The sequence below is a fragment of the Triticum urartu genome, chromosome 3 (assembly GCF_003073215.2).
Source record: "Triticum urartu cultivar G1812 chromosome 3, Tu2.1, whole genome shotgun sequence".
NCBI lineage: Eukaryota > Viridiplantae > Streptophyta > Magnoliopsida > Poales > Poaceae > Triticum > Triticum urartu.
In genome coordinates this window covers 345,086,484-345,108,270 of record NC_053024.1, presented here as the reverse complement: position 1 = coordinate 345,108,270, position 21,787 = coordinate 345,086,484, and positions in this window count along the sequence as shown.

The following is a 21,787-nucleotide window of genomic DNA, read 5'->3' as shown; positions in this document are numbered from 1 at the left end:
TAAGCTTCATAGGGAGTCTTCTCATGTCATTGTCTTCAATATGAATATCTTCATAAACCACCATTGTCTTCAATGTCTTCGTACATTTTTAGGGGTCATCTCTGGTAATAAAACCGAATCAATGAGGGACTTCTACCTGTGTTTTCCTGCAATTCTCACAAACACGTTAGTCCCTCAACTAGGTTTGTCGTCAATACTCCAAAACCAACTAGGGGTGGCACTAGATGCACTTACAATCTCCCCCTTTTTGGTGATTGATGACAAACTAGTTGAAGTTTTCAACGGGGAACATAATTTGTGAAATAGTAAAGGAATTTGTCTTCATAAGTTGCAAGGGCTCCCCCTGAAGATGTGCATATAAGTAATTTGCCTTTTGAATGCAAATGCACATGGCAGGTTGTACTTGTGGAGATCCACTTCAACTTATGATGACAATCCACTATGCATGTGAAAGTATATGAAGATAATGACATGCATAATGGAAAATGGACGTCTGCAGTAAGAGATGAGTGCGGAATTTATCGTCGCACATGCGGAATTTATCTTCGCATAACAGAGTGACAAGCAGGTAGCAGACGGCCATCAAGGCTAAGTGTTACAACTCAAAGAAGCAAATGTAGCAAAAACGGGAGTTGTAAGCACGAAGCAAAATGTAGCAAAATATAGTGGCACCCGCCCAAAGTGACCCGCTTGAAGACTATAAACATCATGCTTCTCCCCCTTTTGTCAGTGATGACCAAAAAGGTTTGAAGACATAGAGTTCCCTACGCGTTCCCAGGCGCAGCAGGGTCGGTGGAGTTGTTTGGTGGCGGTGCAGATGAGCTTGGTGCAGATTCGACGTGTGTTGAAGCAGGTGGAGATGATGTCGCGTCGTCGTCTTCTTCAATAATCCAGGCAGACACGGTGGCAGCAGAAGAAGAGAATTCTGACTCTTCAAGTGATGGTGTGCTTCGCATCACAGCTCTTCTTGGAGGCGTGGAGTCAAATTGGAATCTCTCTCTGAAGCCATCCTCTTGCAGTTCAGCTTCATTGCTCATCATCGTGAGGCCTTTCCAAGTGCGGCGACAGGTCTCGTGTGCGACAAACGCATTCTTGGCTGCCAGATTTCTGATGCGATTGACGTCTTGCATGATGCTTCTCATCTGCCGTTTGAGCCAGTCGTGATGCCTATCTTGCTTTTGGTGAAGAGCCACAAGAAGCTCTCGGTCATTAAGTGTTCGAACGCGCTTCTTGGGTCTCTTGGCAGCTGTGTTGTCAGTGGCTTCAGTTGATGCAGGGGCACGTGTGGTGCCAGCCATTGGATACACTCGGGAGAGAGCTTCAACACCTTCAATATTTTGAGTGAAGCTCTGGTGTTCTGCATTTTGAAGACTTAATGGTTGCTTGCCAGGCTCTGGATATATTGCTTCAGCAGATGTGTCCACATCTGGCAAAAATATCCTATGATTGCGGGCTGAGGGTTGATAGGAGATTGCAGAGTGAAGCTTGATCAGCCTCATAACCCAAGGAGCATAGAACTTTAATCCAAACAGTTCTGAGGCAGACGCTGCAAAGTGACGGATGAAGAGATCCTGTGCATTGAAGCATTTGCCATGTAGAATGCAGAAGATGAGAGTCTTCATTGCACCATCAATTGTAGCATATCGAGAGTGTCCCTTTACAGGCCATAGAGTCCGCCTTATGATATGATATATTGTTCTGGGCAGGTACTCTAAGTCTTCAACGAAGAACCTAGTTGGATAGGGTGCATTCGGAGGCAGTGGCTTCATCATTGAGAGCATCTGACTCATATCTGGCTCAGGACGCTGAAATATGCTCTCAATTGCTTCAGCATGGAGTTGGCACCCTTCTTCAAAGAATTCGCCAGGAGTGGGAAGGCCGGTAAGCTCAATTAGGTCGAAAGCATTGGCTTCATGATGGATATTGCCTGTCATCCACTCCAGAATCCATGTCTTCGGATCTCTGTTATAGCCTTTGATATGCACAGTGGCATAGAACTGGAGCAGAAGCTCTTCGTTCCAGTGCTCTTCATCAGTGATAAATGGCAGCAAACCCACTTGCTTGAAGCAATCCAGTGCTTCTTCCAGACCAGGCAGACCAGCAACAGCTTCAACTTCAAGGCGCTTGTGAGGAAAGATGCGGCCTTGGTTGTAAAGGATGCATGAATAATAGCTGCGCTGTTGATGGCTCCAGAACCTATCTGATACAATCCGTTCCCTTGAATAAGGGTTCTTGGAGCGGTCGAAAAACGTGTTATCTGCCCTGAAGCCGTTGATGTTGAAGGAACCAGGAGCTGATGCAGGACCTGGGAACCTTGGCAGTCGTGGGATCGGCTTCTGGACCTGGGGTCTGTACGCAATATGATAGTTGAATTGTGGTCATGCAGCAGACTCAGGCACAGAATGTTCAGGAGCAGTATCTTCATTGTCTTCTGAAGCTATTGTTGGGTTGGGCTCCACATTTGCTTCGGCGTTGTTTGTGGCAGCCTCAACATTTGCAGACTCAGGCACGTTCTCCTGGAGAACTGCTTCTTGTTGGTGTGGGGGAGTTGGAGCTTGTGGTATCTCTGCATGCTCTTCGGCTGATGCAGCCGGAATGTCGTCAGCAGCCTGAGCCCTTGGCCCTTTGCAAAGCCTACGGAATTTGGGCGACGCTTGTGGAGTTGCAGTGGGCTGTGGCTCATCTTCCTCCTGTGGGCGATCTGCCCATGATGCTGCTTGTGTGATTGGCGTCAAGGGACGACCAATACTGATCAGTTCGCTTGTCTCAAGCTGAGGAAGGGCTGCATCACCTTGCACATTGTCTTGGAGACCAATGTCTTCAGCAGCGTAGGGTTCGTCTGCTGGAATGTCTTCAGTGTTGGGTTCATGCACAGTCAACTGACGATCTGTGTCAGGATAGCGGACGCAGAGGGGTTCAACTATCAGGGGCTCTGTGGGAGCAGCCCGAGATTTTTTGGTCTTGCGCTTCTTGATGATGGGTTCAGAAGGAGAGGCTTCAGAATGTTTTCTCTTCTTAGCTTCAGCCTCTGCAGTCCGTGTCTTCTTGTGCTGTGAGGCGGTTGATCGACTCTTTGGCTTCGAGCCAGTCGTTGCAGTGGGGAAGACAATCGGAGCAGTTTCTGACCTTGGCGCTTCAGGTTCGGGCACAGCCGCCTTCTTTGTCTTCTTCGCGGCCATCCTGGGGTCAATGCCGGGACGCCCAAGTGCCTTGCGCTTTTCTGCCTCATTGTAGGCTTGCACGCAGCGATCAGCCAAAGTCTTCATGCGTTCTCGCGAGCCTTGAGCTTCGGCACGCGTCTTCAGGAAGTTCTCTTTCAGCTCGTGCAACATGATCTTGAAGTTTTTCACTTCTTGCACACTAAGCTTGGCCACGTGCTTCTTGAACTGAGCCTTTTCATGATCAATTTTCTGCTTCAGTTCTACAATTCGCTGGGCTATTGCAAGTTCTGAAGCAATTGCACCTTGAAAGGCAACGCTGAGGCCTATGGGTAGCTGCAGATCATTGAAGCTTATGTCTGGTGTGTCAAACCATTCATCGATGAAGTTGTGGATGATGGCGACATCAAACAGAGGCAGATTGTTGAAGATTTCAGCCTCCTCCTTGCTCTTGATGATCTGCTCAAGAGCATCATCTCCAAGATCTTCATCGCTTGAGAGATCAATGGCTTCGCAGCGCAGAATGTCAGCAGCTGTGAGCTCTTTGCCTGTGTGTGGCTAAGGCTTCTTGGCTTCTTGGGGCTTGGACACTCGTGATAAGCCTTCTGACTGCACACTGGCTTCAGGAGGTGCAGTTGCTAAAGGCTTCACTCTTGCGATCTTGGGAGAAGCGGCTGGCTTTGAAGCTTTTGGAGCTTTTGGCTTCTTCTGCTTTGGCTTTGGAGCAGCAGGGGCGTCATCTGACTCAGTATCTGCTGGAGGGTCATTCACAGCAGTCCCTTGGATTAGGATGCGAGTGATGAGGCCTGCAAGATTGGCATACGGCCCGATGATATTGGGATCGGCGTTGCGTGTGCCATCTGCCCTTGGTGAGGAGGGACCAGGGTTGAAGTCAAGCCCAAATTTCTTCTTGTTTATCTTTGCTGACTGTTGTGCAAACTGAAAGTTGCGCTTGAAGAGATTATCATCGCGGCACCAGAGAAGTGATGACGGATGTGCCTCAGCTGGCTGTGGTCCTCTCACCATGCATGGATAGAAGCCTTGAGCAATGGCTTCGACTCTGGACCTGGGTACAAGATTTTTGTATAGTACGTCTCCCCACGGTCTTTTGATGGCGCACTTCTCCGCATATTCCTGAGTGACGAAGCGGTAGTGGAACCATTGCTCTGCCCAATATCTTCGAATCCATTGGATTCGTGTCTTGCGCTGACCATAGCTTTCTTCAGGATCAGTTTTGTACATCTCTGCCAATTCATCAGGCAGATCTTTGGACGTTTCACCACGTCGTTGTCTGCCTCCCTTCCTTGCTGCTGTTTCTGAAGCCATGAATAACTTGGAAGGCTTCAAGATGTTTAAAGGCTTCCTTTTGCAAGAACTGGCTTCAGGAGAGTTGATGTGATGCTGCAAGTACTCTACAAATGAATGCAGACTATGAGAACCAAAGGATTCTCCCACGGACATGTACCTGTGACAGCATTAAGGTGCGAGGGAAGGGGAAGAGGTCATATGCATTCTCAGAAGATTTTGAAGATAAATCGGTTTAGAAGACATAGACCTCATTGTGCGAAGACATTCACTCACAGATAAGAAGTTGGTTCCAGATTTGTACGAACCCACAGATCAGTACAAGTGAGGAATCTAACTACCTTATGAAGCACAAGTGAATATACTAGGCATGTCATGAGATGTAGCGAGATAACTAACTAATGTGAAGAGAAACTCCTTATGGCAGAAAGTGACTGAACTGTGGGATCAAAAGAGGCTGTAAAAAGAGGTTTTATTTACCACACTTGGAACTGCTAGACGAAGTGAGAGTTGAGGCCGAGCAGTTCGATCCTCCGTGCCCTAACTTGGCGACGGAAGACACCTACGGCGACGGCGGAGAGAGCGATGTCCGCTGTCGGCGTGAAAACGGCGTCGGAGAGGTTGCGGTAGTGAAGCGCTTCGTCGCCGGCGTCGTCGAGTGCTAGCGGTGGCGCTAGGGTTCGTGCGAGGGTGGAAGAAGGAGATAATGACCGCAGTGAATCGTATATTTATAGGGATAGAGGCGGCACTGCGCTATTACGCAGGTACCCCTGGCGGTTCGCATTTGAGGCACGCGTGGCCAGTTAGAGGACGATTGGGATTTGTTCCATGTACCACGCACGCCTAAATTGTCGGGCGGTCGTTCCTGCTTCTCCGGATCTTATGTGGAGGAATGAGCATTAAAAACGGACTTTTATGGTTGTCACTATGTCTTCAGCTGACAAGGACACAGTGAAGACATTTGACAGTTACAACAGAATGCATATGACTTGGAGAGATAGAGTTTGAGATAGAAAGCATAGATAGGTTAGGGTCCGATCACATTCACTTAGTTCAAAATATTCAACCAAGAAGACATAGCTATAAGTGAATGCTGTAGAGGACAGAACATCAGTATATATATATCCATATAATCAACGCAGTGAAGATAATCATGAAGACATATTGAGAATGAAACCAAACCAATTGTGAAGACATTGAGAGGTAACGCCATGAGAGAAACACTTCAAAATGGAACGTTTGGTGGTGGCGTTACCCACCGTATAGGAAGTATTAGACCCAGACACGGCGCACAATTATCGTGGCGCTCCGAAGTCAAATTCCACATTAATGTATTCACACTTAGAACGTATGTCTTCATTGTTTGAAGATATACGCTACTTCGTGTGTTGCACATCTAAGTCATCAATATGCTTAAGTGTTAGGATGTGTGCCTGATCACAGGACATTTGAGGATTCCAAGATATTTAGCTCACACCGTAACTTGCAAAATCTCTTCTCATCCAAGGGCTTTGTGAAGATATCTGCCAATTGCTCTTCAGTGTTGACGTGTATGATATCAATGTCTTCCTTCCACAACATGATCTCTGAGAAAGTGATGACGAATTTCAATGTGCTTTGTCTTCGAGTGCTGAACTGGGTTGTTGGCAATCTTGATGGCGCTTTCGTTGTCGCAGTAAAGTGGCACTTGCTTCAGATGAATGCCATAGTCCTTGAGTGTTTGCTTCATCCACAGAAGCTGAGCGCAGCAAGATCCAGCAGCAATGTATTCAGATTCAGCAGTGGAGAGAGATACACAGTTCTGCTTCTTTGAAGACCAACATACAAGTGATCGTCCCAGAAAGTGACATGTGCCTGATGTAGACTTGCGATCAAGCTTGTCACCAGCATAATCAGCATCCGAAAATCCAACCAAATCAAACTCTGAGCCCTTTGGATACCATAATCCTAGAGTTGGGGTGTGAGCCAAATATCGAAGAATTCGCTTCATAGCTAAGTGATGCGACTCCTTTGGTGCCGCTTGAAATCGAGCACACATGCAAACACTAAGCATAATATCTGGCCTAGATGCACATAGATAAAGTAAAGAACCAATCATGGAGCGGTATACCTTTTGATCGAACTCTTTACCCTTGTCGTCAGGACCTAGATGATGTTTGGCTGGCATTGGTGTTGTGAAGCCTTTGCAGTCTTGCATACCGAACTTCTTCAGGCACTCTTTAAGATATTTCTCTTGAGATATGAAGATGCCGTTGCGTTGCTGTCGTATTTGAAGACCGAGAAAGAACTTCAGCTCTCCCATCATGGACATCTGATATTGCTCTTGCATCATATATCCAAACTCTTCACTATACTTCTGATTGGTGCAGCCGAAGATAATGTCATCCACATATATTTGGCACACAAACAGTTCACCATCATATGTCTTCGTGAAAAGAGTGGGATCCAGGGAACCAGGTATGAAGCCTTTGCTCTTCAGGAAGTATTTGAGTGTGTCATACCAGGCCCTAGGGGCTTGTTTGAGGCCATACAGTGCCTTGTTGAGCTTGTATACCATGTCAGGATGTTTTGGATTTTCAAAGCCAGGCGGTTGTGCAACATACACTTCTTCTTCAATCTTGCCATTGAGAAAGGCACTCTTCACATCCATTTGATATAGAAGTATGTTATTGATGATTTGCATAGGCCAGCAGAATGCGTATGGCTTCAAGCCTAGCCACAGAGCAAATGTTTCATCGAAGTCAATGCCTTCCACTTGAGTATATCCTTGAGCAACGAGACGAGCTTTGTTTCTGACAACTTGACCATGCTCATCTTGCTTGTTGCGGTATATCCATTTGGTGCCTATTATGTTGTGCTTCCGTGGATCAGGACGCTTAACCAGTTCCCATACATTATTCAGCTCAAACTGTTGAAGCTCTTCTTGCATAGCTTGAATCCATTCAGGTTCCATGAAAGGCTTCTTCAACTTTCTTGGGTTCTGATAATTGAGACGAATGCGAAATGCCCACAGAAGTTTGTTAGCTGAGTTGCCCTTGAACGAGTGAGTGGACCAGGTGCATTGATGCTGTCCAGTATTTTGTCAATTTGTACTTCATTTGCAACACGAGGGTGTGTGGGGCGAAGACTTTGCTCTTGCTGATCTATGTGGTCATTTGAAGGTATATCTTCAGGCTGAGCATTGTCTTCATGTGGATCAGGTGCTGAGATGATAAGTTCTTCTTCAGGTTGAGCTTCAGAAGGTACAATTTCTCCAGTTCCCATAAGCTTGATTGATTCATTTGCTGGAACTTCATCTAGCACATTTGGCAATTGCTCTCTTTGTGATCCATTGGTTTCATCAAATCGCACATCCACTGTTTCAACCACTTTGTAGTGGAAGAGATTGAAGACTCTGTAGGAGTGCGAATCCTTTCCATATCCAAGCATGAAGCCTTCATGTGCTTTTGGTGCAAACTTTGAGGTGTGGTGTGGGTCCTTGATCCAGCATTTTGCGCCAAATACTCTGAAATAACTGACATTTGGCTTCTTGCCAGTTAGGAGTTCATAGGATGTCTTGTTCAGAAGCTTGTGAAGATAAACACGATTGATTGTATGGCATGCAGTAGTCAATGGCTTCAGTCCAGAATTTTCTTGGAGTCTTGTATTCATCTAGCATCGTTCTGGCCATCTCAATGAGTGTTCTGTTCTTGCGTTCGACGACGCCATTCTGCTGTGGCGTGTATGGAGCTGAGAATTCATGTGTGATGCCCAAGGTATCAAGATATGTATCAAGGCCAGTGTTCTTGAATTCAGTGCCATTGTCACTTCTGATGTGCTTTATCTTGGCGCCAAAATTGTTCATAGCTCGATTTGCGAAGCGTCTGAAGACATCCTGCACTTCAGTCTTGTAAAGGATTATGTGCACCCAAGTATATCTAGAATAATCATCAACAATTACGAAGCCATAGAGGCATGCAGAAGTAGTAAAAGTTGAGTAGTGAGTGGGACCGAAAAGATCCATGTGAAGCAGTTCGAAGGGTTGAGTAGTGGTCATGATTGTCTTCGAAGGATGTTTTGCCCTTGTCATCTTCCCTGCTTCACAGGCACCGCATAAGTGATCTTTCTTGAACTTGACGCCCTCGATGCCTATGACGTGCTTTTTCTTCGCAAGGGTGTGGAGGTTCCTCATGCCAGCATGCCCAAGCCTTCGATGCCAAAGCCAGCATTCTGAAGCTTTTGCAAGAAGACATACTGCAAGTTGTGGTCCTGCTGAGAAATCTACCACATACAAATCACCTTTCCTATACCCTTCAAACACTAGAGATTTGTCAGATTCCATTAGCACCAGGCAGCGATATTTGCCAAACATTACAATCATATTCAAATCGCAAAGCATTGAGACAGACATTAAGTTGAAGCCAAGGGATTCAACAAGCATGACTTTATCCATGTGTTGATCCTTTGAGATTGCAACTCTACCTAGACCCAATACCTTACTTTTACCAGTGTCAGCGAATGTAATGTGGCTCTTGTCGGATGGACGTAAAGTTGAGTCCATAAGAAGGCTTCTTCTGCCAGTCATGTGATTTGTACACCCACTGTCAATAATCCATTCTGAAGACTTTGAAGTCGCTGGTGTCGTACCCTACAGTGCAGTTAGGGGGATAGGCTTCACGAAGAGTGTTGTGAAGCATAAACATTTGACGAACCAGTGGGTTATGAAAACTTAGATCCAGATTAGGACTAATGGGGAAGTAGCATGCGATTCAGGAACGAAGTACATAATGATGCCATTTGGGCAGTTTATCTTGCGCCCCACAAGATTTTTATGGTCCCCAGCAATAGCATCAGAAGATTTTGTTTTTGTGCTGGAGACCTTTCCCTGCAAAAGAGAGTTAAGCTTTCTTAACCACCCACATCTTCAAGGGTGGCTTAGAAGCTATGAGTCTAAGTGCAGCATCTGAGAATTTTGGCTTTGAAGCCTTAGCAAACAGTCTAGCAGGGGGACAATAATACTCATAGGCATAAGCAGAATAATTTTTGGTCATATGAACATGACGGTTCGATGAACCGCTCTCATATTCATATGCCTGAGTATGGTTTCCCTGCAAAACATTTGCGTTAGTGTGACTCAGGTGAGTCCTCTGTCTGTATGAAGCCTTTGGACCGAGGTTTGTCTTCTTCAAGTGAGGTGTCATGAAGACATTCACAGGAAGATTTTCCAGACATGTTTTCGGAACCCAGATCTTCTTCATAGGCGGTCCATTCCTGCAGTTAGTACCAATGTACCTGGCAAACACTTCACCATTCTGATTCTTAAACAGTTTATAGTTTGCATCAAAGGATTCATCAATGATAATTGGGTTAGCACAAGTGAAGCCAGATAAATTGGATGGATCTGCTGAAAGTTCCTTTGCAGCAACCCATGTAGTTTTGGGGTACTGCTCAGGTTTCCAGTAAGAGCCATCTGCATTGATTTTCCTCACGAACCCAACACCCTCTTTCCTAGGGTTTCGGTTCAGAATCTGCTTCTTAAGGACATCACATAATGTTTGATGCCCTTTCAGACTTTTGTACATCCCTGTTTCAAGCAATGTCTTCAACCTAGCATTCTCATCAGCAATAGCAGTGGTATCCTCAGCAGAGGGGTTAGTTGCCACATCAACAGTTGAAGATATTGGAACAGTAGTAGCAGTGGAACATTCAGCAACAGAATTAGCATTATTACGCTCAATGCATTTAAGACATGGTGGTTCAAATCCTTCCTGAGCGGGACTGATCTGTTCGGCGCGAAGTGACTCGTTTTCCTTTTGAAGATCTTCATGAGCCACCCTCAATTTCTCAAGTTCTTGCTTCCTTTGAAGATAGTCATAGGAAAGCTTTTCATGAGTTGTTGAGAGAGTATCATGACGATCTTCAAGTTCCTGATACTTAACGTGAAGGTTTTTTATGTCTTCAATTAAGGATTCAGATCGAGTCATTTCAGCACCCAACAGATCATCGCTTCTGTCTAACAGTTTTTGAATATGTTCCATAGCTTTCTGTTGTTCAGTTGCAATTTTAGCAAGTGTTTTGTAGCTAGGTTTTGAATCACATTCAGAGTCATCGTCACTGGATGTTTCATAGCGAGTGGTGCGTGTGTTTACCTTGGCACCGCGTGCCATGAAGCAGTAGGTAGGAGTGGAGTCGTTCTTGTCATTTGCGTCGGTGTCGGTGATGCAATTATTGTCTTCAGTGTTGAAGATGGACTTGGCGACGTATGCTGTAGCCAGACTCGCAATGCCAGAATCAGACTCCTCCTCAGATTCCACCTCTGCCTCCTCAGATGCGGATTCCTCCTCTGAATCCATCTCCTTGCCTACAAACGCACGCGCCTTGCCAGATGAGCTCTTCTTGTGTGATGAAGACTTTGATGAAGACTTGGAAGAAGACTTTGAGTTTTTCTTCTTTTTCTTGTCGTCAGAATCATATTCCTTGCTCTTCTTCTTCCTTCTATTCTCATTGTCCCACTGTGGACACTCAGAGATGAAGTGCCCAGTTTTCTTGCACTTGTGACATGTTTTCTTCTTGTAGTCATGAGCAGAAGCTTCATCATTCCTTGAGCTTGATCGTGAAGATTTTCTGAAGCCTTTCTTCTTGGTGAATTTTTGAAACTTCTTCACTAGCATTGCAAGTTCTCTTCCAATGTCTTCAGGATCATCAGAACTGCAGTCAGATTCTTCTTCAGATGAGGAGACAGCTTTTGCCTTCAAGGCACGAGTTCGCCCATAGTTTGGACCGTAGATATCTCTTTTCTCAGAAAGCTGAAACTCATGTGTGTTGAGCCTCTCAAGTATGTCAGACGGATCGAGTGTCTTGAAATCAGGACGTTCTTGAATCATCAGGGCCAGAATGTCAAACGAACTATCAAGTGATCTCAGCAGCGTCTTGACGATTTCATGTTTGGTGATCTCAGTAGCGCCGAGGGCTTGAAGCTCATTTGTGATGTCAGTGAGCCGATCAAAGGTGTGCTGGACATTCTCATTGTCATTTCGTTTGAAGCGGTTGAAGAGATTGCGAAGGACACTGATTCTTTGATCTCTCTGGGTTGATATGCCTTCATTAACTTTGGAGAGCCAATCCCAGACCAGTTTGGATGTCTTCAAGGCACTCACACGGCCATACTGTCCTTTGGTCAGATGACCACAGATGATATTCTTGGCAGTAGAGTCCAGTTGAACGAACTTCTTGACATCAGCAGCAGTGACACCTTCTCCAGCCTTGGGAACGCCGTTTTCGACGACATACCATAGGTCGACGTCAATGGCTTCAAGATGCATGCGCATCTTATTCTTCCAGTAGGGATATTCAGTTCCATCGAAGACGGGACAAGCAGCGGAGACTTTGATTATCCCTGCAGTCGACATAGCTAAAACTCCAGGTGGTTAAACCGAATCACACAGAACAAGGGAGCACCTTGCTCTGATACCAATTGAAAGTGCGTTATATCGACTAGAGGGGGGGTGAATAGGCGATTTTTATGAAAGTCTTCAAAACGTGAGAGTTGTGAAGACAAACAGTGAAGATCATGCCTATTACTATGCAGCGGAAGTTAGATTACACTATGCCAGCCATGGTCATATATTCAATAGAGTGAAAGCGCAATGACAAACAGCTTCAGTGTAATAAGGATCAGGTAGGAAGAAGTTATGAAGCCGAACAGATCATACATTCATGTTGTGAAGACAAAAGATAAAGCAAGCATGCAATGGCTTCACAATGAATAACTGTAAGTGAAAGGAAGTGAAGATGAAACCAGTGACACGTTGAAGACAATGATTTGTTGGACCAGTTCCAGTTGCTGTGACAACTATACGTCTGGTTGGAGCGGCTAGGTATTTAAACCAAAGGACACACAGTCCCGGACACCCAGTCAAGGACACTTAGTCCAAGACACCCAGTCCTCACCGTTTTCTCCTTGAGCTAAGGTCACACAGACCTCGCCCAATCACTCTGGTAAGTCTTCAAGGTAGACTCCCAAACCTTCACAGACTTCGTTCACTGGCAATCCACAATTTCTCTTGGATGCTCAGAACGCGACGCCTAACCGTCTGGAGGATGCACAGTCCTCAAGTGTAATAAGTCTTCAAATCACACAGACACGAAGACTTAAGTGATGCCCAATTTACTCTGGCTCTGGGTGGTTAGGGCTTTTCTCCTCACTGGGAATTTTTCTTTCAAAGGCTTCGAGGTGGGTTGCTCTCAAACGACAAAAGCCGTGCACTGAAATCTGAGCAGCCAACCGTTTATGGTTGTGGGGGTGGACTATTTATAGCCACTTGGCAACCCGACCTGATCTGTCCAAAATGACCCTGGGTCACTAAGGAACTGACACGTGTACCAACGGTCGAATTTTGAACTCACACGACAACTTTACTTGGGCTACAAGTAAAGCTGACTTGTCTGGCTCTGGACAAGATTTTCTCTCAAAGTCTTCGCTCGAAGACATAGGATTTGAATTAGGCATCACTACAGTCATTCTGACTGGTTCTTTTGGACCCCACTTAACAGTACGGCGATTCCTATGACACTACATAAATGAAATAAAACTACGAAGGATCTAAGTCTTCGAGTTCCATAAGCTTCATAGGGAGTCTTCTCATGTCATTGTCTTCAATATGAATATCTTCATAAACCACCATTGTCTTCAATGTCTTCGTACATTTTTAGGGGTCATCTCTGGTAATAAAACCGAATCAATGAGGGACTTCTACCTGTGTTTTCCTGCAATTCTCACAAACACGTTAGTCCCTCAACTAGGTTTGTCGTCAATACTCCAAAACCAACTAGGGGTGGCACTAGATGCACTTACAAGATGTCGCAGAGATTTGATGGGGATCAAGATCAGCCAGCAGGCTGGGATCGGCATGACCTTTGTGCCCAGTCGGCTCTTCATTTTCGGCAGCATGGCCCTCTTCGACGACTCGACCGGCCACATGGGCCATGTCGAAACTTTTTCTCTAGGATGGATTGTTAATTAGATCTGGCGATTTGGAGTACACCGTTGACTCCGACGGAGAATTGATCTTCGCAAACTGGGTACCAAACCGGACTGTATACCAGCATGAGACACTCGTCCCTACCTCAACGTCGAATCTGGCTAAGCACGAGTGCGAGAGCCACTTGTCGAACCCAACTTCGAGTCGGGATTTGATAATGCTTCCCGAAGACCTGGCGACTAGTTAGGCAGAAAAACAAAGAACCGAGATCCATGTCAGACTGAATCTTGAGAAAGCTTCCACTGGCCCCAGTGTCTGATCAGGCCCAAGAAGAACTCAAGAAATGTAATGTGGAGCATCCTATGATCATCCCCATGGACGCTACACCAACTCCCTAAACACCAAGTGACGGCGCCCTGAGTTAGGGGGTACTCACCTAGTCGGCTAATACGTCTCCGTCGTATCTATAATTTTTTATTGTTCCATGCCAATATTATACAACTTTCACGTACTTTTGTCAATAATTTATATGATTTATTGGACTAATATATTGATCCAATGCTCGATGCCAGTTCCTGTTTGTTGCATGTTTTTTGTTTAGCAGAATATCCATATCAAATGAAGTACAAACACGATAAATATTTACGAAGAATGACTTTGGAATATATGTGATGTTTGGGAGGTGGAATCAACGCAAACGGAGGCCCACAGCCTCCACTACCCACCAGGGCGCAGCCTACCCCCTGGCGCGCGGTGGTGCCTAGTGGGCACCCCATAAGTGGTTGGGGCTCTTTTTCGACCGCAAGGAAGCTTATATCTGGAAAAAACATGTTAAATATTCAGCGCAATCGGAGTTACGGGTCTCCGGATATTAAGAAATGGTTTTCGGCCAGAAAATAGGAATGCGAAACAGAAGAGAACAGAGAGATAGATCCAATCTAGGATGGGCTCCTGCCCCTCCGCCGCCATGGAGGCCATGGACCAGAGGGGAAACCCGCCTCCCATCTAGGGGAGGCCAAGGGATAATAAGAAGGAGAGAGGCTCTCTCTCCCCCTCTCTTCCGGTGGCGCTGGAGTGCCGTTGGGGCAAGGATCATGATGGCGATCTACATCAACAACCTTGCTACCGTCAACACCAACTTTTTCACCCTCTATGCAGCGGTGTAATCTCTCTATTCCCGCTGCAATTCTCTACTTAAACATGGTTCTCAACACTATATATTAGTATCCAATGATATGTGGTTATCCTATGGATGTTTGAGTAGATCTGTTTTGTTCTATGGGTTGATTGATGATCATCATTGATTTGAGTTGTATATTTTTATTTTGGTGCTTGTAACAACCCGAGACCGACGCTCCAGTTGCTTCCAGTTATTTTTGTTGTCGTTGTGTGATTTATTTGTTAGTTGCATTCATCATGTCATCTTTTGCATTGCATCGAAACTCCGTTGCGTTATTTTTCTAAAACTTGCATCTGCTCGTAGTTGCCGCTTCTTCCTTGTCTTTGTTGACCTCCTCTCAAATCAACCAGACCACTCTCTTCTCTCTCTTCCCTGAGCCCGTCAAACACCCTTGTCGTTGTGGCCTTTTGTCAGACCCCTCGTGCGCGTTTGAAAAGCTGTCTCGAACCCGACCCGGGCAGTCATGACCGATGGGTCCGCATCATCCCCAAACATCCCTAAAACATCTTTGGATTCTTATTTGGACTTCCCAAACCTATTTTTTCTCAATCGTCCGATTATGATCGGAGGATCCAAATCATCCTCCTTTCCCTACATATAGTCCACCCATACCTAATTTCGAAAACCCTAGAAATCCTCCTCTTGTCCAGTCGCCGCGCCGCCACCCACCTTCTCCCATCGGGATTCGCTCCCAACCAACCAGTGCACAGCTCGCTCCCCTCCCGATCCACCAACTCCTCCCGATCCATCCACCCGCCTGCCCATCGCCACCCTCAGCCGCCTCCCGATCGAGGGCAGGAGCTCCTCCCGAGCGAGAGCGCCCATGCCCGGGGCCTCCTCTGCCCGAGCCTTACCTCTCTTCCCGTCCTTGTCGTTGTCGGAGACGAGCCGCAGCTTGCTAGAGCAAGGCGGGCTCCAGTAGGTCTCTAGCGTCGTCCTTTGTCATGGAGCTCACCTCCACCGACAGCACCAACCGCCCTCGCTGCCTAGTTCTCTCTCCCTGCACCCCTTTCCCCCTCTCTGGTTCTCCTCTCACCTCGTCTCTCTATTTGCTCTCATCACAGGAGCGTCGGATGGACAACCTCCCGAGCCTCGCCTCTTCCAGCAAGCGCGCCCGTCGGCGTCGACCACCACCACCGGGAGTTGGCCGCTGCTTCCGTGCCGTGAGCCTCGTCGCCGGAGTTCCTCGCCATGCCGCCCTCATGACGAGCTTCATGCGCCAGCGGCCTCCCTACCTGCAAGCGCCCAGGCGCCCCGCCTCAACCCCGCGTTGACCAACCTGAAGGAAATATGCCCTAGAGACAATAATAATGTTATTATTTTATTTCCTTATATCATGATAAATGTTTATTATTCATGCTAGAATTGTATTATCCGGAAACATAATACTTGTGTGAATACATAGACAAACTAAACGTCACTAGTATGTCTCTACTTGACTAGCTCGTTAATCAAAGATGGTTATGTTTCCTAACCATAGACATGTGTTGTCATTTGATTAACGGGATCGCATTATTAGGAGAATGATGTGATTGACATGACCCATTCCATTAGCTTAGCACTCGATCGTTTAGTGTGTTGCTATTGCTTTCTTCATGACTTGTACATGTTCCTATGACTATGAAATTATGCAACTCCCGTTTGCCGAAGGAATACTTTGTGTGCTACCAAACGTCACAACGTAACTGGGTGATTATAAAGGGGCTCTACAGGTGTCTCCAAAGGTACATGTTGGGTTGGCGTATTTCGAGATTAGGATTTGTCACTCCGATTGTCGGAGAGGTATCTCTGGGCCCTCTCGGTAATGCACATCACATAAGCCTTGTAAGCATTGCAACTAATGAGTTAGTTGCGAGATGATGTATTACGAAACGAGCAACTAATGAGTTAGTTGCGAGATGATGTATTACGGAACGAGTAAAGAGACTTGCCGGTAACGAGATTGAACTAGGTATTGAGATACCGACGATCGAATCTCGGGCAAGTAACATACCGATGACAAAGGGAACAACGTATGTTGTTATGCGGTCTGACCGATAAAGATCTTCGTAGAATATGTAGGGAGCCAATATGAGCATCCAGGTTCCGCTATTGGTTATTGACCGGAGACGTGTCTCGGTCATGTCTACATTGTTCTCGAACCCGTAGGGTCCGCACGCTTAAGTTTCGATGACAGTTATTTATGAGTTTATGATTTTGATGTACCGAAGGTAGTTCGGAGTCCCGGATGTGATCACGGACATACAGAGGAGTCTCGAAATGGTCTGAGACATAAAGATTGATATATTGGACGGCTATATTCGGACACCGGAAGTGTTCCGGGTGATTTTGGAGAAAACCGGAGAGCCGGAGGGTTACCGGAACCCCGGAGAAGTAATGGGCCATATGGGCCTTAGTGGAGAGAGAGAGGGGCAGCCAAAGGTGGCGCGCGCCTCCTCCCCCCTGGTCCGAATTGGACTAGGAGAGGGGGGCGGCGCCCCCCTTTCCTTCTCCCTCCCCACTTCCTTCCCCCTCCTAGTAGGAGTCCTACTCCTACTAGGAGGAGGACTCCTCCTTGGCGCGCCTATAGGGCCGGCCGGCCTCCTCCCCTTGCTCCTTTATATACGGGGGCAGGGGCACCCCTAGACACACAAGTTGATCCACGTGATCATATTCTTAGCCGTGTGCGGTGCCCCCTTCCACCATAATCCTCGATAATATTGTAGCGGTGCTTAGGCGAAGCCCTGCGACGGTAGTACATCAAGATCGTCACCACGCCGTCGTGCTGACGGAACTCTTCCCCGACACTTTGCTGGATCGGAGTCCGGGGATCGTCATCGAGCTGAACGTGTGCTAGAACTCGGAGGTGCCGTAGTTTCGGTGCTTGATCGGTCGGGCCGTGAAGACGTACGACTACATCAACCGCGTTGTGCTAACGCTTCCGCTGTCGGTCTACAAGGGTACGTAGATCACACTCTTCCCTCGTTGCTATGCATCACCATGATCTTGCGTGTGCGTAGGAAATTTTTGAAATTACTACGTTCCCCAACAGTGGCATCCGAGCCTAGGTTTTATGTGTTGATGTTATATGCACGAGTAGAACACAAGTGAGTTGTGGGCGATATAAGTCATACTGCTTACCAGCATGTCATACTTTGGTTCGGCGGTATTGTTGGACGAAGCGGCCCGGACCGACATTACGCGTACGCTTACGCGAGACGGTTCTACCGACGTGCTTTGCACACAGGTGGCTGGCGGGTGTGCAGTTTCTCCAACTTTAGTTGAACCGAGTGTGGCTACGCCCGGTCCTTGTGAAGGTTAAAACAGCACCAACTTGACAAACTATCGTTGTGGTTTTGATGCGTAGGTAAGATTGGTTCTTGCAGGTTCTTGCTTAAGCCCGTAGCAGCCACGTAAAACTTGCAACAACATAGTAGAGGACGTCTAACTTGTTTTTGCAGGGCATGTTGTGATGTGATATGGTCAAGACATGATGCTAAAATTTTATTGTATGAGATGATCATGTTTTGTAACCAAGTTATCGGCAACTGGCAGGAGCCATATGGTTGTCACTTCATTGTATGCAATGCAATTGCGCTATAATGCTTTACTTTATCACTAAGCGGTAGCGATAGTCGTGGAAGCATAAGATTGGCGAGACGACAACGATGCTACGATGATGATCAAGGTGTCGCGCCGGTGACGATGGTGATCACGACGGTGCTTCGAAGATGGAGATCACAAGCACAAGATGATGATGACCATATCATATCACTTATATTGATTGCATGTGATGTTTATCTTTTATGCATCTTATCTTGCTTTGATTGACGGTAGCATTTTAAGATGATCTCTCACTAATTATCAAGAAGTGTTCTCCCTGAGTATGCACCGTCGCGAAAGTTCTTCGTGCTGAGACACCACGTGATGATCGGGTGTGATAGGCTCTATGTTCAAATACAACGGGTGCAAAACAGTTGCACACGCAGAATACTCAGGTTATACTTGACGAGCCAAGCATATACAGATATGGCCTCGGAACATGGAGACCGAAAGGTCGAGCGTGAATCATATAGTAGATATGATCAACATAGCGATGTTCACCAATGAAACTACTCCATCTCACGTGATGATCGGACATGGTTTAGTTGATTTGGATCACGTAATCACTTAGAGGATTAGAGGGATGTCTATCTAAGTGGGAGTTCTTTAGTAATATGATTAATTGAACCTAAATTTATCATGAACTTAGTACCTGATAGTATCTTGCTTGTTTATGTTTGATTGTAGATAGATGGCCCGTGCTGTTGTTCCGTTGATTTTTAATGCGTTCCTTGAGAAAGCAAAGTTGAAAGATGATGGTAGCAATTACACGGACTGGGTCCGTAACTTGAGGATTATTCTCATTGCTGCACAGAAGAATTATGTCCTGGAAGCACCACTGGGTGCCAGACCTGCTGCTGGAGCAACACCAGATGTTATGAACATCTGGCAGAGCAAAGCTGATGACTACTCGATAGTTCAGTGTGCCATGCTTTACGGCTTAGAATCGGGACTTCAACGACGTTTTGAACGTCATGGAGCATATGAGATGTTCCAGGAGTTGAAGTTAATATTTCAAGCAAATGCCCGGATTGAGAGATATGAAGTCTCCAATAAGTTCTATAGCTGCAAGATGGAGGAGAATAGTTCTGTCAGTGAGCATATACTCAAAATGTCTGGGTATAATAATCACTTGATTCAATTGGGAGTTAATCTTCCAGATGATTGCGTCATTGACAGAATTCTCCAATCACTGCCACCAAGCTACAAGAGCTTCGTGATGAACTATAATATGCAAGGGATGAATAAGACTATTCCCGAGCTCTTCGCAATGCTGAAAGCTACGGAGGTAGAAATGAAGAAGGAGCATCAAGTGTTGATGGTCAACAAGACCACTAGTTTCAAGAAAAAGGGCAAAGGGAAGAAGAAGGGGAACTTCAAAAAGAATAGCAAGCAAGTTGCTACTCAAGAGAAGAAACCCAAACCTGGACCTAAGCCTGAAACTGAGTGCTTCTACTGCAAGCAGACTGGTCACTGGAAGCGGAACTGCCCCAAGTATTTGGCGGATAAGAAGGATGGCAAGGTGAACAAAGGTATATGTGATATACATGTTATTGATGTGTACCTTACTAATGCTCGCAGTAGCACCTGGGTATTTGATACTGGTTCTATTGCTAACATTTGCAACTCGAAACAGGGACTACGGAGTAAGCGAAGATTGGCTAAGGACGAGGTGACGATGCGCGTGGGAAATGGTTCCAAAGTCGATGTGATCGCGGTCGGCACGCTACCTCTACATCTACCTTCGGGATTAGTATTAGACCTAAATAATTGTTATTTGGTGCCAACGTTAAGCATGAACATTATATCTGGATCTTATTTAATGCGAGACGGTTATTCATTTAAATCAGAGAATAATGGTTGTTCTATTTATATGAGTAATATCTTTTATGGTCATGCACCCTTAAAGAGTGGTCTATTCTTATTAAATCTCGATAGTAGTGACACACATATTCATAATGTTGAAACCAAAAGATGCAGAGTTGATAATGATAGTGCAACTTATTTGTGGCACTGCCGTTTGGGTCATATCGGTGTAAAGCGCATGAAGAAACTCCATACTGATGGACTTTTGGAACCACTTGATTATGAATCACTTGGTACTTGCGAACCGTGCCTTATGGGTAAGATGACAAAAACACCGTTCTCCGGTACTATGGAGAGAGCAACAGATTTGTTGGAAATCATACATACAGATGTATGTGGTCCGATGAATATTGAGGCTCGTGGCGGATATCGTTATTTTCTCACCTTCACAGATGACTTAAGCAGATATGGGTATATCTACTTAATGAAACACAAGTCTGAAACGTTTGAAAAGTTCAAAGAATTTCAGAGTGAAGTTGAAAATCATCATAACAAGAAAATAAAATTCCTACAATCTGATCGTGGAGGAGAATATTTGAGTTACGAGTTTGGTGTACATTTGAAACAATGCGGAATAGTTTCGCAACTCACGCCACCCGGAACACCACAATGTAATGGTGTGTCCGAACGTCGTAATCGTACTTTACTTGATATGGTGCGATCTATGATGTCTCTTACTGATTTACCGCTATCGTTTTGGGGTTATGCTCTAGAGACGGCCGCATTCACGTTAAATAGGGCACCATCAAAATCCGTTGAGACGACGCCTTATGTACTATGGTTTGGCAAGAAACCAAAGTTGTCGTTTCTGAAAGTTTGGGGTTGTGATGCTTATGTGAAAAAGCTTCAACCTGATAAGCTCGAACCCAAATCGGAGAAATGTGTCTTCATAGGATATCCAAAAGAAACTATTGGATACACCTTCTATCACAGATCCGAAGGCAAAACTTTTGTTGCTAAATTCAGAAACTTTCTAGAGAAGGAGTTTCTCTCGAAAGAAGTGAGTGGGAGGAAAGTAGAACTTGATGAGGTAACTGTACCTGCTCCCTTATTGGAAAGTAGTACATCACAAAAACCAGTTTCTGTGACACCTACACCAATTAGTGAGGAAGCTAATGATGATGATCATGAAGCTTCAGAACAAGATACTACTGAAACTCGTAGATCAACCAGAGTAAGATCCACACCAGAGTGGTACGGTAATCCTGTTCTGGAAGTCATGCTACTAGATCATGATGAACCTACGAACTATGGAGAAGCGAGGGTGAGCCCAGATTCCGCAAAATGGCTTGAAGCCATGAAATCTGAGATGGGATCCATGTATGAGAACAAAGTATGGACTTTGGTTGACTTGCCCAATGATCGGCAAGCAATTGAGAATAAATGGATCTTTAAGAAGAAGACTGACGCTGACGGTAATGTTATTGTCTACAAAGCTCGACTTGTCGCAAAAGGTTTTCGACAAGTTCAAGGGATTGACTACGATGAGACCTTCTCACCCGTAGTGATGCTTAAGTCTGTCCGAATCATGTTAGCAATTGCCGCATTTTATGATTGTGAAATTTGGCAGATGGATGTCAAAATTGCATTCCTAAATGGATTTCTGGAAGAAGAGTTGTATATGATGCAGCCGGAAGGTTTTGTCGATCCAAAGGGAGCTAACAAAGTGTGCAAGCTCCAGCGATCCATTTATGGACTGGTGCAAGCCTCTCGGAGTTGGAATAAACGCTTTGATA